Genomic DNA, 25,211 nt, shown 5'->3' on the forward strand with positions numbered 1-25,211 from the left:
AATATTTTCAGAAACTGTTAAAACTTAATACATACCATCCTCAAGAGCTTGAATCCCAGCTCTACCTCCTACTAGCTATGTGACATTGGATCAAATTTTTTAACCTCTCTCAGTCTTAATTTGTAACCTGTGAAATAGTGCCTAACATAAATATATTTGTGAGTATTAAATGCATTCACCCATTTAAAGTGCAAAGAACAGTGCTTGGCCCATATAAACAGTCCAACTAATTGTAACTATATATTCTTTTCTCTTTCATTCTCAAATGTGGAAGATATTAATTTTCTCATTTTATTGGAGAGAAAAATGATATTCAGTAATTTTAAAAACTCTGCCCAAGAGAAATAGCTATTAATTGGAAGAGGTTCATGTTCAAAGCAAGCCATGATCTGGGCTCTTCACTGTATTATGTCACTTTCTATTGTCAAGGTTTTGGGAGAATCACTGAGTCTCATTTTCCAAATAGCAGGTTGAATTGGCTCACTGGATGATCAAGAAGATCCATTATTATCCTCATGCTCTGACTACATTTTTCTTCTAGAAATTGGCACATTCTGGATCACAGAACAAGGAAAGAAAGGAAAGAACTAGCCTACTTCTTATAATTAGGTGACTTTATTGAGTCTACCTCTCATCAGCCCCTCCCTTGACACTCTAGAAGTCACTGCCCTACTTTAGATATTTATTACCAACCATGGAGCCTAAGAAAGATAAGGTAAATCATGACCCTCTCCTTCTTAAACTCTTTCAATGGTTACCCACTTTTTTTTTTTTTTTTTTTTTTTTACAGATAATAAAATCTAAACTTTTAAGCATAATACTCAAATCCCCTTACAGTCTTGTTCACCCTACAGTGCAGATTCTTAAACAGGTTCTTCCTTACTCTGACATTCATATGACTTTATTTCTCATTCTATCTTTACCTATAGTGTCCTTTTTTCGGGGGGCGAGGAGAGGGGACGGAGTCTCCTTCTGCAGCCCAGGCTGGAGTGCAGTGGCGCGATCTGGGCTCACTGCAAGCTCCGCCTCCCAGGTTCACACCATTCTCCTGCCTCGGCCTCCGGAGTAGCTGGGACTACAGGCGCCCGCCCCCACACCTGGCTAATTTTTTTGTATTTTTGGTAGAGACAGGGTTTCACCGTGTTAGCCAGGATGGTCTCAATCTCCTGACCTCGTGATCCACCCGCCTCGGCCTCCCAAAGTGCTGAGATTACAGGCGTGAGCCATCGTGCCTGGCCTAGTGACCTTTTCTTTATACCACCTATCAGAATCTTGCCCACTCTTCAAGAACTCACATCCAACATGAGCCCTTTACAACCTACTCCCTGTATCCCCAAACCCCAACATCTTTCTTCTCTCTCCCATTGTCCATAGCATCCCATCAGAAAAGCCACAACAGTCTGTGTAGCTGAGATACATGTGTACAACCCTCCCCTCCCCATTTTTCTCACCACCAGTCTGTGAGCATGTTAATGATGGGACAAGATGTCAATCATCTCTATTTCCTGAAAATCTTAGTGCATTTATCACATGCCCAAGTGGAATTCCAGGTGCCACTAACTATAGAATACAAAAAAAAAAGGAAGGAATATATTGGGGTAGCAGAAGAATCAAGATAATTCTAGATTTTATAATGCTTTATCCTACTAACATTTAAACATATATTGAAATATTTTAGATCCCAAAATAGATTTTGCAAACCATTAATAATCTCATAGTTTTTAACAACAATAAAGGGATAAGAAAGGCCTAATGAAAAGAATTCATGTGTGACTTGTGGTATCTATTTCATTTCAGTGGAATCACAGCTTATCTATATGAGCTAGAAGTTTGTGTGTCTGCATGTATGCATGTGTGTGTGTGTGTGTGTTTGCACAGTGATAGGGACAGAATTTGTTATGACTCACATGGAAAAATGTGCACCTCTGAACAACTTGGCTGGATCAAGTACACAAATAAATATTTTAAAAGACATTGCCAACCCTGCTCTAGAAGAAATACACTGAGAGTTTGTTTATCAACAGCCATCCATCCTTCAAAGTGAATCTGGAAGTGGGGTCAATGGAAGGAAAAAAATAATCTATTACGATAAATAAACAGAAGACTTAAGTTCAGTGTTGCTCCCAAAGAGATAAAATAGAAAACAGTATTATAGGGTAGCAAAAATTATTCCTCTGGTAATTATAAGCATCTCGTCTATTCCAGATTCATGATGCCTAGGGTTACGAATTTACAAAATGTGTGGTTCCCTATATTCAATCCTAAATCCAAATATTACATAGATCCTAAAAGAGCAAAACTTTCTCTAATGTGTGTGTGTGCACTTCAAAGTAAAAAACATGCGTTTTAACCAACTTTAATGGAGCTCATTTTTCTTACATACATGCAGCTCATTTTGACATACAAGCTAAGGCAACTGCCAAATTGGTCTTCCCAAAATAGAATCTGGCTCTGAAATCTAACATGGCAGCAATTAACTTAAACTGCACATCAGATAACTTTGACTGGTCATAAATCTTTGTCATTTGCTTTAAAAAGCAACAACTGACAGCTAATAAAACTGGATATGCACCTAGCTGTAAACATTAGTTGTTTATCTTGCTATCATTAGCCCTCTTTCCTTCAGCTACATCATCCAGGACTCACAGATTCTTCACTGGCCATGTCTCTGGATATTACTGGGGCAGCTGCAAATCTCACTTTTCATCCTCAAATTATCTTTACGTCTGTTATTTATTTATAGTGAAGGATGGAAGAGAAATTTTTTTTTCTCAAATCATTTGGGAGTGATGACTGCCTGCTTCTTAAAATGCATGGTCTCCATTGCATTCTCTCCTTGCAACTTCCACTGCCTAGCTCAGTGTATTCTCTGAGATTCTCTGTTATTTTATAAATCATCTACTATAAAATGAGTCCCAGGGAATGCTCCACTGGACTACTATCGAGTAACTTAAGGAATTGCTGAACATTGACTATTCTTACAGGGAATATTCTCATGGGAGAAAATCTGAGAAGTCCTACCATACCAAAACAAAACAAACAAACAAACAAACAAAAAACAGAAAAAACCTAAATTGCCTTGGTTTTATACGAAATCTTTGTAGCGTCTTTGGCCATAGAGCTCTCTTTTATTTATTTACTTATTTATTTATCCATCTTTAGGTAGCACCTATTAACATCCTGTCATAATCTACATTTCTCAAATCACATGCTGGGAAGCACTGCTTCCCATTGGAGTCTAGCTCCTCAAGTTACATGTCAAGCATTATCCTCTCCTTCTCCCACATCCCTTTCCCAAAACAAAGTCCAGTCAACTACCGTTTCCAAATAACTCCAGCAGGACTGCTATTCTGACAGGTTTTAGGTTAGACACCTTGAATTTTGCTTTCTTGATGGCCTGTAATCAGTCTCTCAGGAAGTCTTATGTTTCCCCTTATATGAAAAGATGCCCCAGACTCACCGTTCCCCTCCCCATCTCATGACCCCACAGTGATTTTCAGCACTGTGATAGTTAATTTTAGCTGTCAACTTAACTGAAATAAGGATTACCTAGAGAACTGGTAAAGGGTTATTTCTGGCTGTGTCTGTGAGGGTGTTTCTGAAGAATATCAGTCTGTAAGTCAGTGAACTAAATGGGGAAGATCTACCCTCAATGTAGATGCACACCATCCAATCGGCCGGAGCCTAGAAAGAAGAAAAAGGTGATTTCCTCTCTCTCCTGCAGCTGGAATATATTATTCTCCCATCCTTGGACATCAGAACTCCAGGCTCTCTGGAGTTTGGACTCCAGGACTTACACCAGTGGTCCCTCGGCTTCTCAGGCCTTCAGCCTCGGACTGAGAATTACACTATCAACTTCCTTGATTCTGAAGGAATCTTGGACTTTGTTAAGCCACATTATTGGCAGTCCAGGGTCCCCAGCCTGCACACAGTCAGTCACTGGACTTCTCAGCACCATAATCACATGAGCCAATTTCCCTAATAAAGCCATTCTTGTATCTCTCTCTTTCTCTCTCTCTCTCTATATATATATCTGTCTACATCTTCTATTCTATATATACATCTATATCTATCTGTCTATCTTCTTTCGATCGATAGATAGATAGATAGATAGATAGATAGATAGATAGATCTTCTATTGGTTCTTTCTCTCTGGAGAACACCAGCTATTACAAGCCCTCATCCTCTCATCAAAGCCTAATGGTTGAGGGAACAAGCCCACAGCAACCATTCCTGTCCATTCTTTAGTGTCAGGCTCACCTGGAGGCTCAGCATCTCCATGTCTTTTCTGATACTACAACCCAAAGGAACCACATCTTTACCTAAATTCCTATGTAAGTGTTCAGTACCACAAAAGCTTACCTCTAATCATTCTCTAACTGGGAGGCTGGAGGGCTGCATTGGGCATCCTAGGTAGATTATAAATTTCTTGATGCATCTGAGCTTTTATTTTCCATATTTCACAATGTATGGACTAGTGTTGGGCACAACATTTGTGTGTGATGAATACAATGATCGATGAAAAACAAAATAATGTAAAATCAATGGAGTGGGAACATGAAACACTCACTTAGGATGCCTTCCTTATTCCTAGACAAGTAGGCTTCATTTCCCTTATTTAGGCACTCTCCTGGGAGGGATTTCTACAGAAACATTCAGACTGAGAACGCTTCAGGGCTTCAATTTCCTCAAAGGTGATAAAATGAACAGAACCTGAAGCAGGTATTAAGGCTAAATCTAGAACCAGAATCTGAAAACTTTAGAAATTACTGTGGGGGGTTCATGGCGATCCACAAAACATCAGTAAATGTTATAGACTTTTCTTAGAAGGTGGCACCAAAATGGGTTCTCAAAGCCCATTAAGGCTGGTCTTTGTCCTCCTTCGCCATCCCTAGGGTTCTCATCATCTATCAATCCTGGGTGCCTGTGTCAGATGGCAATGCTTTCTTCCAAGCCCACAGGTATATCTGCTTAGGCTCTAAAGAAAACTAGTCACTTCAAATCCCTGAAAGCTTCTTTCTCACAGTTTTCCTTTAACAGTAAAAGTTTGAGCTTTACAAACTGGCCTTATAAACAAAGTTTTGACAAGGACTCTATAAGAAACATTTCCGATTGGTGGAACCCTTATACTGAAATACTTGGGCTTCCTTTGGCTCAGAGATTGCACTTTATGTAAAACTATCTACATTCCACAATTATCTAGAACAAATAATTTTATAACACGTGACCATTTTTAATTCAGGTTAATCATGTCCTCACAATGTTCTCCATTTTGTTGTTCTTTCCATGAAGTTCATTCACCTACTCTGTGCCAAGTACTATCCTCAACGATGGAAGCACAATGTTTAATACAAAAGTCTCTGTCCTTAACTCACAATTAAATAAAATTTCCAGAAATCACAACAGAGTACAGGTCAAGCTACTAAAAATTGCAGATGTCCAACCATGGCTACAAGGGCTACAGAAACAGCCATTTCAATGGCTTAGCCTAATACAGTATTTGCTTTATGTCTTTAATAAAGATATATAACAAGTCCTGAGTGCTGTAAAGAATGGGATGATCAACTGCCTTTGGGAAAAAGCAGAGAAAGTTCTGGAAAGCCTTTTCCTAGGAAGACATGCTTAAGCTATATCATGAGAGATAAGGGAGGAAAGGGAAGTCCAGGAATGAGGACTATCAAGTGCATACGCATGAAATGGTCAACCCAGTGTTCATTTCAGCATGACTGGAAAACTGCACTAACAGAGAGGCAGTGAGAGACACAGCTAAGGAGACAGGCAAAGGACAGTGTTCTGAGAGCACTGCATGCCATGAAAAAGAGTCAACTTTATTCCAACAGGAAATGGGAAGTCATTGAAGGGCTACAAGAAGAGGAATAGTATAAACAAGTATACTTTAAGAGCTCCTTCTGAAATAATGCATAGCACCAATTATGGAAAATTGAGACTAGAAACAGGGGGAGAGGAGACTCTGTAGTAATCAAGTAAACACATATTGAGGACCTAAATGAAGACAATGAAATTTAGTACTATAGGGAAGAAGGTAGAGGCTCAAGTGGGGTTTAAGAGAAAGAATCAGCATCACGAATCAGAGGTGGAGGAAAGGGTGAGAGGAACACAGGAAGGCAAGGAAAGTGTCAAAGATAACTTCTAGGCAGGACTAGCTATGTGATGTGTGGGGCCCAGCGCAAAATGATATTATTTTAAAATTATTAAGAATATCAAGATGGAGATGGCTGAGAGGAAGCCAAGCACAGGGTCCTTCTGAGCATGGCACCTGGGCAATTACACAGGTCACATGTCCATGAAGCTGGCCCTGCTCCCAGCTTCTCACTAAAGTGCCTGAGTAGACGGTGAGATCATTAAGTAGGATCCAGAACCCAGGAGAAGGGGTAGATGAGGGAAGAATAAAATGATACTTGGTTGGATATGTTGATTTTAAAGTTCTTGTGGCATAGCTAAATGGAAAGCTAGTATAAGGTAGTGATTAAAGCAAGGGCTTTAGAATCAGACAGATCTGGGTTTAGGTCACAGCTGTTGTATGCCATGAAATCGTGAGTGAGTTACCTATATTTAATGTGTTTTGGTTTCCTTCTCTGCAAACCTCACAGGCTAATGAGGATCAAATGGGATCATATTTTAAAGTTATTAGTCAAGAGCCTGATATATGGTGTGTGTAAGCCATTCAGAAAGGGCATTCATTATTATTTATTACTATTATTATATCCAGTAGGCTGTTGGTTGAGTGAGTCCAGAGCAGTCAATGAGGTTTGGAGAATCACAACTACACAGTTGGCTCAAGATGGTGGCAGCAGAAGAAAATACACAGTAACCAGAACAGAGGCCTGAGGTGGAGGCGTCAGTGCTGAAGAGCACTGACACTTGATGGGGAAAGAAAGAAAGAGAAGGAAAGAGAGACAAAACGAATTCTGGACCCTACACACGCACAAAGCTTAAACAAAGAAATAAATTACTAATAGTGGAATTTCACAATAGAAAGAGACCTGTGAGGAAATACTTGGGTACAGGATCTCCCAGTTAGGCAGTCATTTATTCCATCAATAGATTCCTCAGCCCTGCTTCCCAGATATATGCTGCAAAGGTTCCAGATGTTTCTTTTCCCTCAAGTCCATTTTATGCAGTTTTCTAGCATGTTTATTAAATTATAAAAATCTGCCTCTGCTTCTAAAAGAAAATAGCCTCTGATTAGTTTTACAGCACTCTACAATCCTAACTGTTCAGAGAAAGTTGTCCATTTTTCATTTCATCAAGAATATCAAGAATCCTTCATATTACATTAAGCAAGTATCACTGTTTCAACGTTGCCTCACTCTTTTGACAATCTAACTTCTAATATAATCTTTAACCTACAAGATACATTTTTAATTTGTTTTTCTGAATCACCTTAGTGACTTATGAATATATTCATTTATCCTAAGTAAAGGAAAATGGAACAAAAATCTTCAAATGCTCTGCTAAGTCCCTTAAATTTATTCAAGAACATAACTTGGGACTCCATTCTGTAACTGTAATACCCTTTCTGCTCGAGTTCTTCAATCATGCAAGTTCATAGTCTTCTGGACCCTTTAGTAATTTAGCATCTGGTTTTTGAGTTATGTGATTTTTTTCCCATGAATAATAAAAAATTTTAAGTTGGGTATCAGTTCACAAAATTTACAAACTTAACAGGCAACCTTTGATAGGAGTCAAGTAATATTTTCCACTCAATGACTGCAGCAGACAGTGGCTGGGTAAAGTATGACCAAAAATAATATGCAAATTAAAAGCACATTGCTGCATCTTTAGTGCAGGGTGAAAAAAATATATATTTTAATTAATTTTATTGATGATGATATTTTGACTTTCTGCAGTGGACCACCCCTCCTTCAAACCCACTCAAACCTTCTGCCATACTCATCATCCACAGCACAAGATTTTTCCAAGGCAACAAGTATCATTAAGAATGAACTCCTTCAGGCGGGGCGTCGTGGCTCACACCTGTAATCCTAGCACTTTGGGAGACCAGGGTGGGAGAATCACGAGGTCAGGAGATCGAGACCATCCTGGCTAACACAGTGAAACCATGTCTCTACTAAAAATACAAAAAATAATTAGCCGGTCGGGTGGCAGGCACCTGTAGTTCCAGTTACTCGGGAGGCTGAGGCAGGAGAACGCTGTGTACCCAGGAGGCGGAGCTTGCAGTGAGCTGAGATCACGCCACTGCACTCTAGCCTGGGAGAGAGAGTGAGACGAGTGAGACAAACGTCTCAAAAAAAAAAAAAAAAAAAAAAAAAAAAAAAAAAAAAAAAAAAAAAAAAAAAAATTAACTCCTTCAATTTCTCTCCCTACCTCCACAGTTATCTGATAGCCACATCATACTCTAGGACTGTCCCCTCCTATCTCACCCTTCTCATTGAGATGTCTCTGGTCACCTATCTGAAATTAACAACCATAACCCACCGATCCTGTGCCTCTGAAACTTCCCATCCTCCAGCTGGTGCTTTCCTTTTGCTCTAATTGTACTTATCATTCTGTAACATGCCATATATTTACTTCTTTCTTTTCACTGTCTCCAATGTCAGAATGTAACTTCATAAAACCAGTTATTCTGTTTTACTTATTGCTGAATTCTTAACATCGATAGAAAAGTGCCTGGGCACAAATTAGGTGCTCAATAAATACAGTTGAATAAATGGATGTCTGGCTTTTCGGAAACAAAAATTATATGTGCATTTTCTCAAGGCCTAACCTAGTGCTCACGCCCTAGATTCCAGTTTTTTCCTTTGGCCTCTGGAAATTGCGTTCTTGATGACCTCCATCCTTTCCCTTCTTCACTCGTTTTCCTTAGTAAGCAAAACTTCTCTTTGAAATATACTTCACTCTCCCATCCCCCCCCCCAAAAAAACATTCCTCCTAACACTACCACTTTACTGTATTCTCTTAACACTACCACTGTTACTGTAACACTACCATTTACCCACATCTAAGTTTCTTGTGCAATTGTGAGTTTTTCCTATAACCTACAAGAATTCTTGTGAAAATCATCCCTAGGGCCCACTTCCTAGCACTCTGTTCCTTCTGATCCCCTCTCCCCTTCTATCAGTGCCTTCCCTTATATCTTCTATAAGCAACTTGCCCACGCCACCCCCAAACTTCTTGCTCTGTTAATGTAGAGCAATCCAGCTGAAACTTCTGCTCTAATATGGACATTTTAGATCTCTGTGCTTTTCTAACACAGTAGCCAACCTTGTCTATTGGGTACCTAAATGGTGGCTAGCGTGACTGAGCAATGAAATTTTGAATTATATTAATTAACTTCATTATATTATTATTTAGGTTTGCATAGCAACTTGTGATGGGGTCCTACCATGTTGTCCAGCACTGCCCTAGACAGATAGCGTCTACCCTGCGATGAACTGCTCCATCACCGAAAGTCATTGTTCAACTTTCCTTTTTTCAGCTAAATCTATGGTGAGCATCAGGCACTGTGTCTTAGCCAATTTAGAAAAGGCAGACATCAACAAAGAGTTCCCAGTCAGCAGTGCAGTTGGATTGTTATTATGAGATCAGCAATTAACGGAGACATGTAATATCCCTAGCTGATAGGATGTGCATGGGTAAGGAACAGAGAAAGACATGTAATCCAGCCTGATAAAATTAGGGAAGGAGACTAGTTATTTAGGTGGGACAAGGAAGGTAAAAGCCCACAGACATACAGGGCAGGAACAATCTGCAGCACAGGCATAAAAGGACACAATAGACCTCCAACATCATGGCATTTCATTAGACCCTCCAACCACAACTTTGAAGTCCTTCCAATATACTTCCTTAGTTAGTCCTCATGGAAACATTGTCTGCACCTCATTAAAGTCCCCAGTTCACCAATCTTACTTTTCCCTCCCCTCCTCCCACCTCACCCTCCCCTCCCCTCCCCTTCCCTTCCCTTCTGACAGAGTCTTGCTCTGCAGCGATGCAGTCCCAGCTCACTACAACTTCTGCCTCCCAGGTTCAAGTGATTCTGCTGTCTCAGTCTCCCAAGTAGCTGGGACTACAGGTGTGCACCACCACATCCAGCTAATTTTTTGTATTTTTAGTAGAGACAGGATTTCAGCGTGTTGGTCAGGTTGGTCTTGAACTCCTGACCTCAAGTGATCTGCTCACCTTGGCATTCCAAAGTGCCGAGATTACAGATGTGAGCCACTGTGCCCAGCCTCCTTTGTCTTTCTTTCTCTTCTTGTTCAGATTAAATTATGTGGTCCATCATTATGATGCCCTAGTAACTACTGAAACTTCCTTAACTCCCTTTACCTCCATAGGCTGGGATAAAACATCCACAACCTTGAATTAACCCAAGAATTCACCTTCTCCAATATTTGCATTCTTGAAGCAAATCTCTGCTGAAGAAAATCATGCATGTAGTCAAATTGGTATCAAATTCATGACAGTCAATCACAAAAGGATACTCAAAAATTATACTTAGTTTCTATGAAAGGTTATCTCTCTCCCTCCTTATAAAGTTTATTTCTTTTCTTTCCCTCACTGCTCTAAGCTCTCACCTTTCCTTCTCACAACATTCATTTGATGAATTTGCCTCATTCCATAGGACCAGGTTCCCTCATCTGCCCTAACCAGTTCTAGAATAGATTGCATTAATGGCCCAGGTTCTTCACTGGTCCCCGTATTCACACTCTTTGCCATGTAACTTTGTTTGCCCTAACTCTGACTCTAACCTTGATCATGTGGCTTGCTTGGCCAATGGGATATTATCAAATATGATACAACAGAACTTTTCACGTGATTGGACTCCTGCTGTATTTGCCAACATTGTGAGAAGATGCCTGAACTATCGGCTAGAGGATGACACGTGTGACCCAGCTGTCTCCAGCACTCCATTAAAGAGCCAGTCAACCACCAGACATCTGAATTAGCCCAGCTGAGAGCAGAAAGAACACGTTGTGGAAGCAGTCTGCATCTGCTCCCATCTTTTGCTTCCTCCCTTAGCAGACAAAGTGTTCTCTCAGGACATCATTTCTCCATTCCTGCCCAGCCAAGGACTTTGCTCCTTTGGCTAGCCTCACTCTGCTGCACCAGCTGTAACTCCCTCTCTACCATCATCAGAATATGTACCAACATATTCTACTTTCTTCAGTACAAAAAAAAAAAAAAAAAAAAAAAAAAAAATACGCTCATGCCTGTCATCCTAGCATTTTGAGAAGCCAATGCAGGCGATCGCTTGAGCCTAGGAGTTTGAGACCAGCCTGGGCAACATGGTGAGACGCTGTCTCTACAAAAAATACAACAATTAGCCACACATGGTGGCACGTACCTGTAGTCCCAGCTATTTGAGGGGCTGAAGCAGGATTGCTTGAGCCTAGTATGTCGAGGGTGCAGTGAGCCAATATCATGCCACTGCAGTCTAGCCTGGACAACAGATTGAGAGCCTGTCTCAAAAATAAATAAACAAATAAATAAATAATATAAAACAAAAACAATATGCCTGTAGCTACCACCTCCTTTCTTAGCTCCCTTTCAGATCCTTAATTCTCCCCTTTCATTCACTCTTCATCTCCTTGCAATATGATTATACCCTAACACTTCTCTCCTCTGAAAATACCATTGTGAATGTCCACAGTGAGTTTCTTTTTCAATGTACATATGTTTGTCCTTGTCTTATAATTCCAAGAACCTCTGGAAAATGCTTCCTCCTTCTTAGGATACTTTCTTCTCTTTGGCTTTTCTCCTACTTACTAGTTGCCAATTGGTATCATTCATTTTGGCCAGTGCTTACAGTTCAACCCAAACTCTAAGAATTATAATTAGGTCCCTTCTTTCATCTCTACACTTGCTTCTTGGGTGTGCACAAACATTCTCATGGTCTTAAACAATGTACTTATGATGATAATTACCAAATTCACATCTCTATCCTAAATTTTTCCTCAGAAGTCCAGACTTCTGTATTTTCAAATGCTTACTACATATGTAAACTTGAATGTTCCCAAAACATTTCAAAATTAACATGTGCACAAAGGGACTCTTGATTTTCCATCTAAAAATGTCATCCCACCCTGCTCTTATAAGTTGAAGGTGAAACTACCCATTTAGTGCTTGGGGATTTTAGAGGAAGGTGGAAGGAATCATTAATTATTCCTGTCTCTCTCACTGTACCCCAATCTAACCCATCAGCAAGAACTGTGTTTCCTATATACAAAATATATTGTAAATCTTTCCATTTCTAGAAATTTTAATAGATTTTTAAAAAGTCTTCTTGCCTTCTGTACTGCTGGGGTTCTCCACCCAGCAGTCAGAATAATCTTCTGCAAATATAAATTAAAACACACTATTCTCCTCCTTGGAAAGTGTTTCTTCCTGCACTCCCAGAAAATCCAAAGACCTGACTTTGGCTGACAAGGCCTACACAGGATCAAGGGCTCTGCTTAGCCCTTTACCAGCGTTCAGGGTCATTCCCTTTTTCCCCTGTGCCCAAGCCACAGAAGCTTTTTCCAAGTTCTTCAAATAAGAACTATCTTCTCTGCAGTAGATTCGATGTTCATATCAATCCTTCCTCTTGGGACATTTTCCCATCATATCCTTTAGTCTATGTTGACAAAGCAGTTAGTTAATCTTTAGTGGGGCCTCTTCTGGCCATCCTACATAGGGTAGGCCTCCCTTAACCTGTTAGCCTTTCTCTTGGTGTCTTGTTTATTTATTTCGCAATTCTGCATACCAAAATTGTTTCTTTCTTTTATTCTCTTATTCAATACATACGTATGAAATGCCTACTGTGGGCCAACAGATGTGATAAGCACTTGAGAACACAGTAATGAACAGGTCAGCGCAACTCCCTGCTCACATATAACAAATTCTGAGATGATATTGACAATAAACATCAACAATAATAATATATAAAGAAAGTACATAAAATGATAGAAGGTTATGAGTACAATGGAGCAAAACAGAGCAGGTTAAGGAGGTATCAGGAGTAACAGGGAGGTGGGAAGAGCTACAGCTAAGCAGAATGGTTAATCATTCAATTAAAATAATCGCAGAAAGATGATATTTCAGAAAGGCTTTAGGATACAGATGGAGTGAGCAAGAATACCTATGGAGCATACTTGGGCAGGAGGAACAGTCAGTTCAAAAGTTCTCAGGTAGGAGCATGCCTTCTGCAATCAAGGAACCAAGGATGACAGAATGGCTGAGATGAAATGAGAGATAGGGACACCAGCGGAAAGTGAGCTCGTGGAGTTAAGAGCCAGAGGAAGACTTTTCAGGACGTTGGAGGCCGCCATAAAGACTTTGGCTTTTATGCTGAATTACATGGGAAGCCAATAGAAGTTTTGGGGCACAGGAATGACATGATCTGATTTGTTCACAATGTCTATTTACTTGTTTATGTTTTCTGTTTCCATCATTAAGTGATGTCCCTTTAGCTCATTACTGAGCATTCAGTGACTACCACAGTACAAAGTGCGTAAACATTTGTTAAGTGAAAAAAAATGTATGACATTACCCTATGACATTTAGCATGTCTATAAAAAACAGAGTGTATTTGAGAGAAGATGAGAAGAGAGATAAATGGAAAGTAGGGATTCTACTTTAATGCACACTGTATGTAAAATGAGATATATGTTTTTAGGTAAGTTAAAGCACATTAAATATTTTTTTAAAAATTATTAACTTGCAACAACCAGAAAATATTCAAAAGTACATAAATAATATGTAATGATTAATTGTATGTGTCAATTTGGCTGGGCTACAGGGTACTCAGATATTTAGTCAAACATTATTCTGGGTGTTTCTTGAGGGTGTTTCTGAAAGACATTAACATTTAAATCAGTGGGCTTTGAATAAAGCAGATTGTCCTTCATAATGTATGTGTGCCTCATCCAATCAGTTGAAGGCAGAAACAGAACAAAAAGATTGGCTTCCCCTGAGGAAGAGAGAACACCCTAGAAAAATGCTTTCAGACTTCATCTTCAACATCCTTTCTTCCTGTTTTTACAGCAGACACCATTCAGACTTGAATGGGAATATGAGATTTTCTGGGTCTCCAGTCTACCAGGCTTAGACTGGAAGTAGTAACTGAAAAATACAGTAACTAAAATAAAAACTCATTGAGTGGGCTCAACACAAGAAGACAAAGAAAAGAATCACTGAACTTGAAAATAGAATAGAAATTACACAATCTGAACTGGAGATCCAGGTTGCCAACCCCAACCCTGCAGATACTAGGTTTTCTAGTTTCCATAATTGTGTGAGAAAATACCCTACAATAAACCCCAGTCTCTCTCTCTCTCTCTCTCTCTGTCTGTCTACACACACATACACATCCTATTGGTTCTGTTTCTCTAGAGAGTTCTGACTAACACATAATATATATTTTCCCTGTCAGCCACATAATAGATCTCACTGGGTAAACTTGGAAAAGTTTTAATTTTTTGTTGAATGAATCCAAATCTAAGTATCTCTGTCACATATATTTGCTAACAATTTACTCAATAACTGAAAAATTAAAAGCCAGTGTAAAGATCTCTACTTCTAGTCATTATAAGTGGTACTACATTACCCACATGTAAATAAGTTTGAAATTGAACAACAAAAAAAGAGGCAATTGTTTTCAGGTGCTGGTCTACAGGCATCTCAGAACCATGATCCTTAAATAAAGGAAATACCATGATCGTTAAAGAAAAGAAATGTGGTAAGCCCCATATTTTTCCAGCCTTTCTGTCTAGGGTAATGGTCAAACTACAATGGAGAAAAAAGGCCTAACAAGGGGGTAGTGACCTCCCTGACCTGAAGAGGCAAAGACTAGAGTTTGAGGTTGCAGAAGCACCTAGAATTCGTAGGCAAAGTACAAGAGAGCCAAGAAATATACAGAGGTGGATCTAAGGAGCCTGTATGTGGAATTTCTAAGATTATTGACCAAAAATCAGGATACACATATTCAGAGCAAAACTATCCATGGTGGGGCACAGAATGACTGGTATGGGACTGGAATCTGAACCAACGTAACAGAGGTCATCCAGAGCCAGGAGGTTATAGGAGTCTCCACCCAGCCCATATAGGGGAACTTATACGGGCTGGGTGGCATTCCGTGATATGGGCTCTCAGGCATTCCGTGAAAACCCAGGAAAAGCCACAAGTAGGGGTAAGAACTAGGCCTGAGGGTAAAGGCCTAAGACTAGAAACGAAATTAAAATTGACCTGCCCTGCCTACTTCTATGTCTGGAAAGATGGAGTCAATGCACTTTTCCCTCTTCCTCTCTCTAAATACAGCCTAAAGCCCTAGACATTATATATCAAGTAAACATAAAAAGACATTAAGAGGTGAAGAGTAAAAAACAAGCTGGCTAAAGATCCAAGGGACAGAATGGCGGTGAGCTCCTTAGGTTTTCTTTTTGTTTCACATATCCAGGCTGGGTGTTAGAGAAACCAACAATGTGGAATTGCTAATGGACACAGACAAAAAAAAAAAAAAAAAAAAAAATCCCAAAAAGTCTGCCATCAGTTATGAAAAGACCAGAAATGGGACAGCCTAGCAAGACAGAAAACTTTTAGACCATAATCTGTCTACTCCAAGCAAATACCAAAGAATACAAACTGCAATCCCACACCAAACCCCATCATCAAAAGTTGAATGGAGAGCCTAGATTGACATAGTCACCTGACTGTAATGAAATGTCCCTACCCCTCTTCATTCAGGTGGTATCAAAGGAGACCTAGTGGCACCTCCAGTAATGAGGTCAACCATCTGCCGTGTCATTAGAAGACGTGGAGAGAGCAGTAAAAAGTCACTGCTACTCATCCCAGCCAGGGTAGTGTCAGTGATTACTAATGAGGAGCCTGAAATTCCACCCCTACCCAGCAGTAATGAGGCACTTCTTCCCCTTTGAGTGTCAATGGCGGCTAAGAGGGGAACTGGGAATTCCATCTCTCTCAGGCAGTTAAGTAGGCAGTGAGTGGTCACTCCTCCCACCAGTGCAGTATAGAGGAGGCCTATTAAAGGAGGTGATCTTAATAAGATCCAAAGTCTTATACCAAAATACTCAAAATATACAAGATTCAATTGAAAATTACTCATCCGATCAAGAACCAGAAAGAAAAGATCTCAAGTTGAATGGTAAAAGACAAGCTATAAATGCCTACACTGGGATGACATATATTTTAATTAGCTGACAAAGATTTTAAAGAAATCATTATAAAACTGCTTCAGTGAGCAGTTACAAATGTGCTTGAAACAAATTAAAAAATGTTTCATAAAACAGTAGAAGACATAAAGAACCAAATGAAGATATTAGAACTGAAAAATATAGTAACAGAAATAAAAACTCATTGAGTGCACTCAACACTAGAAGACAGAGAAAAAATCGGTGAACTTGAAGAGAGAATAGAAATTACACAATATGAACAACAGAAAAAAAATTAGACTGAAAAATTGAAATGAACAGAGTATCTGCAAAATATGTATCTGCCAAAAGACTTAAGTCCAGAATGTACTTAAAAGCCATGTAAGTCATTAATAAAAGATTAACAACCTAATAAAAAGTAGGGGAAACCTGGAGGGTTAATAAAGGAAGATATTCTAATGATCCAAGTAGACAGAAAAAGGTACTAACGTCCTTAGTCATCAATGAAATGCAAAATAAAACCACAATTAGATGTCACTACATAATCACTAGAATACTTCAAATTAGCAAAACGCTGAAATCACATAATATTGGCTAAGCAATTTGTAATTTCATACATTGATAGTAGATGTGTAAAATGGCATAACTACTTTGGAAAACCATCTTACAATTTCTTAAAAACTTAAACATACATCCATCATATAACACAGTTAATCTATTCCTAGGTATTTGGACAAGGGCAACATGTGTCTACAAATGGAATTGAGCCATAATGCTTACAGCAGCTTTATTAATAATAGTGAAACAACAGAAACCTTCTAATTCATCAATAGAAAAATGTCAATAAATTGTCAATTATGTACCTGTCACCAGTAAAAAAATGAACTGTTGATAAATACAATAATATTGGTAAATCTAAAATATATATATACATATATATTTGTGTGTGTGTGTGTGTGTGTATATATATATATATATATATATCTCCAACAAAAGAAGAAAAGAAGCTGGATGAAAGAGTGCATACTGAATTAATCCATTTATATGAAGTTCAACAACACCAGAACGAATCTATGGTGATACAAATCAGAACACTGCTTGCCCACAGGCTGTGGGGGTAGTGGCTAGCTGGAATGGAACCTATGGGAACTTTCTACAGGGGTGGAAATAGTCTAGGTATTGATTGGGGTGTTAAGTATGCCAATGTTTTACACTTGTCAAAATAATAAATTGTACACATTAAATCTGTGCTTTTCACTATATGCAAATTTTACCTCAACAGAGAAAACTTTTTACTATAGTAACCATTTCACCTTGTATGTGCTTATCAAAACATCATGTTGTACACCTTAAATATACACAATTTTAAAAGAAAAAAAATTCACTACGTTGCAGAAATAAAAATGACATGTCTGGCAAGGAACGATGTCAACAATGAACTGCTTACTATGAAACTTAAAAATGTTCTTTTGGCAACACTATTTGACTTATGAGAGATTGAGACTCTGTGTCAAAATCAGAGGAGCCACATTTAAAAAGAAGAAAAAATAATCTAATACAGTAAATAGAAAATTCACAGGGTTTATTGTTTGAGACCTTAAAGTGTAGCACTTAACGTGGATGGAAATTCTGAGGTTCTATATTGATCTGACTTTTGAGTAAGAGACACTTCTTAGAATGCACTTAAAGAAATGTAAATTGTATAATGTTTATTCTTTCTGTGTAAAGTACCTAAGAGATAATACAGTTGTGAAATGGTATTTTTTGACTGAGCGCAGTGGCTCATGCCTATAATCTCAGCACTTTGGGAGGCTGAGGTGGGCAGATCACTTGAGGCCAGGAGTTCAAGACCAGCCTGGCTAACATGGTGAAACCCATCTTTACTAAAACTACAGAAAATTGGCCAGGTGTGGTGGTGTGCACCTGTAGTCCCAGCTACTTGAGAGGCTGAGGTATGAGGAGCGCTTGAACCCGGGAAGCGGAGGTTGCAGGGAGCCAAGATTGCATGAGTGAACTCCAGCCTGGGCAACAGAGTAAAACCCTGTCTCAAGAGAAAAGAAAAAAAGATGGCATTTTTTCAAAAATTGTTTTTATCATAATTACTATTGTTATTGTTTGCAAAATAGCAAAAGAAAACATGGATGAAGAGAAAGTAACAATGATGCCTTGATGAGAAGGTCCTTTCCCTTACTTATCTTTTATAAAGTTATTTGGCACTTTCAGATTTTATTTATATTCAGAATTTGAGCAGATTTTCTCAGTGGTAACATATTTATAATTGTATATTTTCATCAATGACAATATTTTGCAATTAAAAATTTACTTGAAATTTTTTTTTAAAAATAACATATTTCTTATTTCTAACTATACCATATAAGAATTGATGATTACATATTAGGAGAGGAAATTATCCTCATGTTAATTTCAGCTCCAACAGCTCCCATCTAGGAAAAGCATTAACATCATTGCCATGCTTCTTTAAATTTGTGTGTGTGTGCACGTGCGTGTATGTGTGTGTTTCTATACAAACATGACCCTCTGTTGAGTTCCTTTTATGTGTAACGCATTATTCCAAGTCTTTAATCATATTATCCCATTTCATTCCTAAGAATTCTGAAAGCCATTTTATCCCCACTTAACACTGGGAACTCAAGCTTGGATAATTTAAATAACAACTCTAATGTCATACATGTGATAACGGATGAAGCTCAAATTTGAATCTGGTTTTGTTTGACTCTAAATCCCTTTCATCTAAATTTTCAAATTGCTCTCATACACATAATTCCATTGGAATATCCCAGTATCAATATGAAGCAGAAAAATGAAATAAAATTCCTGTCAATGTGGGAATTTGAAATACACACACACACACACACACACACGAGAAAACTGAAACTTGATGAGCTTAAGTACCTAAGATTTGCTCTGAACTCAGGTTTTATACTCCCAAAACATTTTGATTTTATTAAATACTTCAGAAATTGGAGATTCTTTTATTTTTAAAAGAAGAAAACTACACAAAGTAAAATCAAAATCAAACTCCACTATGCAGACATTTTTCATTCCTTTAGATCATCCATGAACCTATCATGCTCCCTATGTCCAAGATACATGTCTACCTTATGGAAAAGACTACCTCTCAATACAGAATCTGAGAAGCTATGGCACAGACATAACCCAGGCTCCTGCAATCAGATAAATCTTCCCTGAACTTTGAATCTCATGATAAAGATGCAAGAAAACAGTGTCCACATAGAATCCATTGTGGTGGACTGGGGACAGGGCAGGAGCAGCAGAATGAGCACCTGCATCCAGTTTGTAGGGACAGAAATGCCCAAAAGGTGTTGATGGCACTGGGCGCCATGATTGTGTGCAGTAGTAATGCTGTAAAAGCTTTATGTGTAGTTCAGGCATTGTTCCTGGTTGCATATCCCACAAGTCAGGTCTCTGGTCCTCTTGAAGACTTTATGAGCTGGTGCCTATTTCCTAACAAATTTCTTTACTACTTAAATTAGTTCATTTCTGTTGCTTGTCATTAATAACGCTGTCTGATACACCCATGATTACAACAAATTTCTTATGGGAGTCGTATTTGGCTGTTTAAACAGGTATAACTCCTGAGTTTAAATATACATCAGAGCACTCTTTTTTTAATATTGGTGGGGAAAATGCCTTTGTCACAAGGAGAAAGGAATACACATATCACAAAGCAGCCAAGTTCTTTAATCTCACAGATCTTCTATAGATGTTTAATAAAACTTCTTGTCATTCCTTTTGTAATGATGTCCTAGCAACTATGTTATTACTATGGGAAAATTTTTAGGCATAAATGATTGAAATGACTACAGGATTTTCTGGCATCTTGAAAACAGTGACTGAAACTGAAAGCATTTTGAAATTAAGAGTAATATCCAGTCACCCTCAGGGATTTCTCTTTTTTTAACCTTCCACCTTCAAAATTATGACCTTTAGTGGTCTGCTCTTTATATGTGGGTGTTTGTTTGTTTGATATTAGCATTTAATCAGCTTAAGGGATGACTTTCAGTTGGAAATCTGGAATTTTCTCTCTTGATGCTATTAGGATCTTAATTACAAGCTGTATTTCACAGAATGTCTAGGCCTATAAAACATTTTACAATAGTTTTCAGGAAAAAAAACTATTAGGAAAATTAACCTTTATTTTGTTGGTGAACAGTAATGTATATACTATTTTTCTTGAATGAATAAATTAGGAGGCTCATGGAAATTTCATTGGCTATTACCTTTATCTTCCTCAATAATTTGGTCAAAAATCTTGGAAAATTCAATTTTTTAGTTGCTTTATGTCTTCTTGTTTGGTTTAGAAAAAGAAAAAGAATAATAAAAGAATGAGAAAATGAAGGCATGTAGGAAGCCAGTCAGGGTTAGGTAAGCTATCCCTTCAAAGTGCCACTGGAGGGCCTGGGAAAGTTTCTGTTCATCTTTGGCTAGATCCTGATATCTATAACACCTTCTTTGTTCCACCACCCTCCATATCTGTGTCTTATCTACCTCTTCACATCCCACGCAGAATCACTGATTTTGTTCTACCAGCTTTCTATTTTTTTTCTTCCCCATGGCTCTGTTGAATCAAATGACTCTCCCAGTACCTGCACACTTGCACTTGGTCTAGAGACTCACATTCTGCTTAATTACTTTCCAAATGGATAGCTGTTTATTCATTTTTTTTGTTGTTCATTTTTTTCCTTCACTGAAAATTTCTCATCTACCCACTATGAGCCAAGCATTGTGTAGGTGTTCTACATCCCACGGTGGACAAAACAAACATGGACTTCACTATTACAGAATGTATGATACAGTAAAGAAGACTTTTAAGTAAAATAACACATAAACAATTATATAGATAGTAGTACCTTCTATGAAGGGAAAGAACAGAGAGCCAAAGAAAAGTTGGAAAAGGTAGAGCAACAGAGGAAGCTTAATTTATGTTGAAAGATTAGTGAGGATCTATCAGAGGGGGTCACAAGCTAAAACTTGAATGATTAGAAACGCCCAGCCATGCTGTGAGTTAGCCAAGGTGAAGGTCTGCACAGGAACCTTCAATGAGCTGAGAGTTCAGTGCTTTGGGGAACTGAAATAAAGTCAGCAGCTAGAGCAGCAAAATAAGTAAGAGTTCAAATTGAAGTTCTAGAGTCCAGCCAGGGCTATACCCCCTACAGTCTTGTAGACAGAAGTTAGGAGTATAAAATTATGTGAAGTATAATAGTAAGCCACAGAATAATTTTGTACAAGCAAGTGATATTATCCAATTAATATTTAAAGACTATTCATAATGTAGAGAATATGCTTTGAGGGTATCTTCTTTATCTATGAACGCAAAATTTAGTAAGTATAAAAAATTCTACCGACCTGGAGGATTTCTCCTCCCTGACTGCTCTCAGGAGCAACCATGCCCCAGGTTGTGATACTGGTGCCAGCATATCATGTTGAATCATCTCAAATGAATCTGTTTTTCTCTCCACTGTCATTTGGAAACTGCTTTTGAGGCCACAATAGTATTTTGAGAAAGAAGGAGCAGTGTGGCAAAAATAGGCACTGTGGGATTATTAGCCACCTTGTGCCAACATGACACGCTTGAGTCATGTTCCATGAATTCAACTTCTGAAGGAGTTGAAGGAGCACCCATGGGAACACTTGGTTTCATGGCTCAGTCAATCAGATGAATCTGAATGCATGATGGACACAGCTTGGATAGCATGGTCACCTTGCATTTACTCTCTATGAAGTCCCAGTAACAAGCCACGGTCTGTCTCCTTTAAAATACAATTACTTGCTGAGAAAATATGGCTTTGCTCCAAACCTCTACAGAGCTTGCCACATGCTCAAAACAACAAACATAGTTTCCACAGATACTGTATCAGTTAGGTAAGACCATTGCTATAGTAAATAACTCCCAATTCTCACTAGTTTAACACAATAAAAATTCATTGTTCAATGTCCCATTGTAATGTGGGTTATTTGAGGGCAGTGAGAAAAGAAGACTGCTCTAAACTCCTTTTGCCTCTCACTCCACCACATCCTCAGAGACCTCCCCATTCCAAGAGCAGTTAGGGAAAGGGGTGTTGGGAATTTTAGTGGGCTAGAACCAAAAGCAATATACATCATTTCTGTTAACCCCACTGCCTGGAACTCAGTCATTTGACTACACTTAAATTGGAGGGAAGACTGGAATATGTAGTCTAGATGTGTGACCAGGAAGAAGGGAATGTGGATGAGCACTAGCAGTCATTTGGCAAATATTTGAGCTCATTAGATCCAGTGGGTCATAAAGGAATTGGTGACAACATCTTATTAGATTCTAATTACATTATTCTTTTTAAGCAACTCTGAGCTTTGCCAAGTCAAAAGACATTTTATCAATGTTCTATATTCATGATAAGCAATGGCTGCATATTGCTCATAAGATCACACAGAGAACAACATCCTTCCCTACGCCCAGTGGTCTATTAGCACAAAAAGAACTTTATACCAAAGTTCTACTCCAAACCTTTAGATGTGTCGGTGCCCCCATCTCCCTCCTCTTTGCCATTTTTGGCTTCTATCCAACATACAAGTCCTACTGTAATCCACTCTCTCCCAAACTTGGATTCAAACCCCGCTTCATCAAACTCATCTTCCCTTTGGTCTAGCACAATGCAGGTCTGACATCTATGCCAGAAGAGTGGGAAGTTAATTAGGTAGGAGAAGCCTCAGACCATAGTGAGGTTCTGAAAAAGTCTTGTAGGGTTAATAAAAGCCCCTAAGCAAAGAATGACCATGAGAGGACTCCCATGTCTGGTAGAACTGGTCTGGATCTAGTTCTCTCATCCTGCTTAGTTATTGGGTGTGAGCAGCTAGAGGCAAGAGTGACCTTGCTGTGAATGTCTCGATAGATCCCAAAGTTCTGGTAGCCAGGGGCTGCTAGATGACTCTGTTTCCCATAGCAATTCTCTTGAAAAGAGAGATGAGAGACACAACACCATGGCTACCACATGGGTCCTCTCAAATTCTAGTATCTCTTCTGTTTTATCTATAGTAAGAGTCAACATAAATCTCTGATTCTTCCTTACACCTACCTCATATTTATTATGTTACATCTAAACTTCTGCTGATACTATTCATAATATCAGCTAAGACCAAATTACCAAAGTTTTCTTACCTGGAATTCTGCCTGTGGTAGGCCAATGAAGCACATCTCCACAAGGACCAGATCAGTCTTTTGGAAGCGAATAATTGCCTTGATTGCTAATTGCCTTCATTCTATATTGAGGCAAGAATACAGCTGATACTCAATGCTCTACAGAAATCAGAAGTGTAACTAAAGGGGCCAAATGAGGTCAAATGGGAGCATCTAAGCTTTCAAGGATCCCGTTCTTCTTGCCTAGCTGAAGTTCAGTCTAAGATGCAAGAGAATACCTTCAAAACCATGTGTAGATCCCAAACTACTACCTTGAATTTTAAAAACTTTCAAATCCCAAGCATGGCTGCTTCTCCCTTCTTGTCCTATCCTACCACCCATTTCCAATTGCTCAGGCTAGAAACCTAGGAATCACTCAAGACTATACCCTTTCAATCCTCCCCTACCCTCAAGCAATCACCAAATCAAAAGTATTCCATCTTTCACATCTCTTCTATCTACCCTCCTCTCAAGCTCTCATCACAATTCACTTGGATTAATACAGAAGTTTTCTCTCCATTCTTGCCTCCAGGATGGGCACTTTTCCATTACTGTACCGCCACAGTTATATTTTCTAATTGACAATCTGGTAATATAATTGTGATGAATCCTTCGATGACTCCCTGCAGGTTTTAGGATCAAGTTCTAACAGTAGGTGAGTGCCCAAGGCACTTGTAGTAGTCCATTCTCATGCTGCTGGGAAAAAAATACCCAAGACTGGGGTAATTTATTTTAAAAAGAGGTTTAATTGATTCACAGATCTGAATGGCTGGGGAGGCCTCAGGAAACTTACAATCATGGTGGAAGGCACCTCTTCACAGGGTGGCAGGAGAGAGAATGAGTACCAAGCGAAGGAGGAAACCCTTTGCAGAACCATCAGATCTTCTGAGAAATCATGCATTATCATGAGAGCAGTATGGGGGAAACTGCCCCCATGATTCAATTATCTTCACCAGGTCCCACCCTTGACATGTGGGGATTATCACAATTCAAAGTGAGATTTGGATGGGGACACAGAGCTGAACCATATCAGCACTAAAGGTCTAGATCTGCTGAAATCCCTAATCTGGTCTCTTCCTGCTCTCTCTTAAGTCCCTCATTACAGGCATACTAAATGCTTCAGTCCCTCAAATGACAAGATTGTTCTTATCTCCATTCCACTGTATAGGCTGAGCCCTTGGACAGGACACCTTTCCACCCCACCACTGCTGTGCTGTCTCACTCTTCTCTCAATCTCAGATCAAGTCTCATCTCCTCCGAGAAGTCTGGATTGAAGATACTTCTCCTTCCTCCAATAATACCCAACTGTCACCATACTTACCCAGCCAATGGTACAAAAAAGCTTAAAGATCTGTCTGCAAGCATGCTTAACTCTTGCGAAGTTCACTTGCTTTATTCATTCCTGTCACATTATTTACAAAAAAGAGCCAGGGAAATACTGGGTTAAATAGATATTTAAATGAGAATTTTTCTTTGAGTTGTCACCATAATCCCTTCTAATGAAATTGTCAGTGGTAGACCTTCCAAAATTTCTCAAGTTATCAAGCACATAACATTAAGATGCTCGGAGAAATAGAAATGGATCAAATTGATTATTTTAACCAGGGAAAGAGGCCAAAATATTTATTACAGCCCAGTTGTTTGTAAAAGAAAAAAAATACAAAATCAGTAATACTTCAGCAACTCCCAACAGTCTCTTGACATTTGAAATGGCTCCATCTTAACTTGAACATAGAGGTTTAATTGACTTCCACTATCAACAGAAACAGAAGCTACAAAGAAGTGAACATTTTCAGTGCAGCAGAAGCAGGATGTACATGCTTTGAGTTTTGTATTAATTATAACTTCTCCTTCACAAAAGCTACTTTGCAGATTACAATATCTAATCT

This window comes from Rhinopithecus bieti, unplaced genomic scaffold, assembly GCF_001698545.2.
Source record: "Rhinopithecus bieti isolate Rb0 unplaced genomic scaffold, ASM169854v2 scaffold_15336, whole genome shotgun sequence".
NCBI lineage: Eukaryota > Metazoa > Chordata > Mammalia > Primates > Cercopithecidae > Rhinopithecus > Rhinopithecus bieti.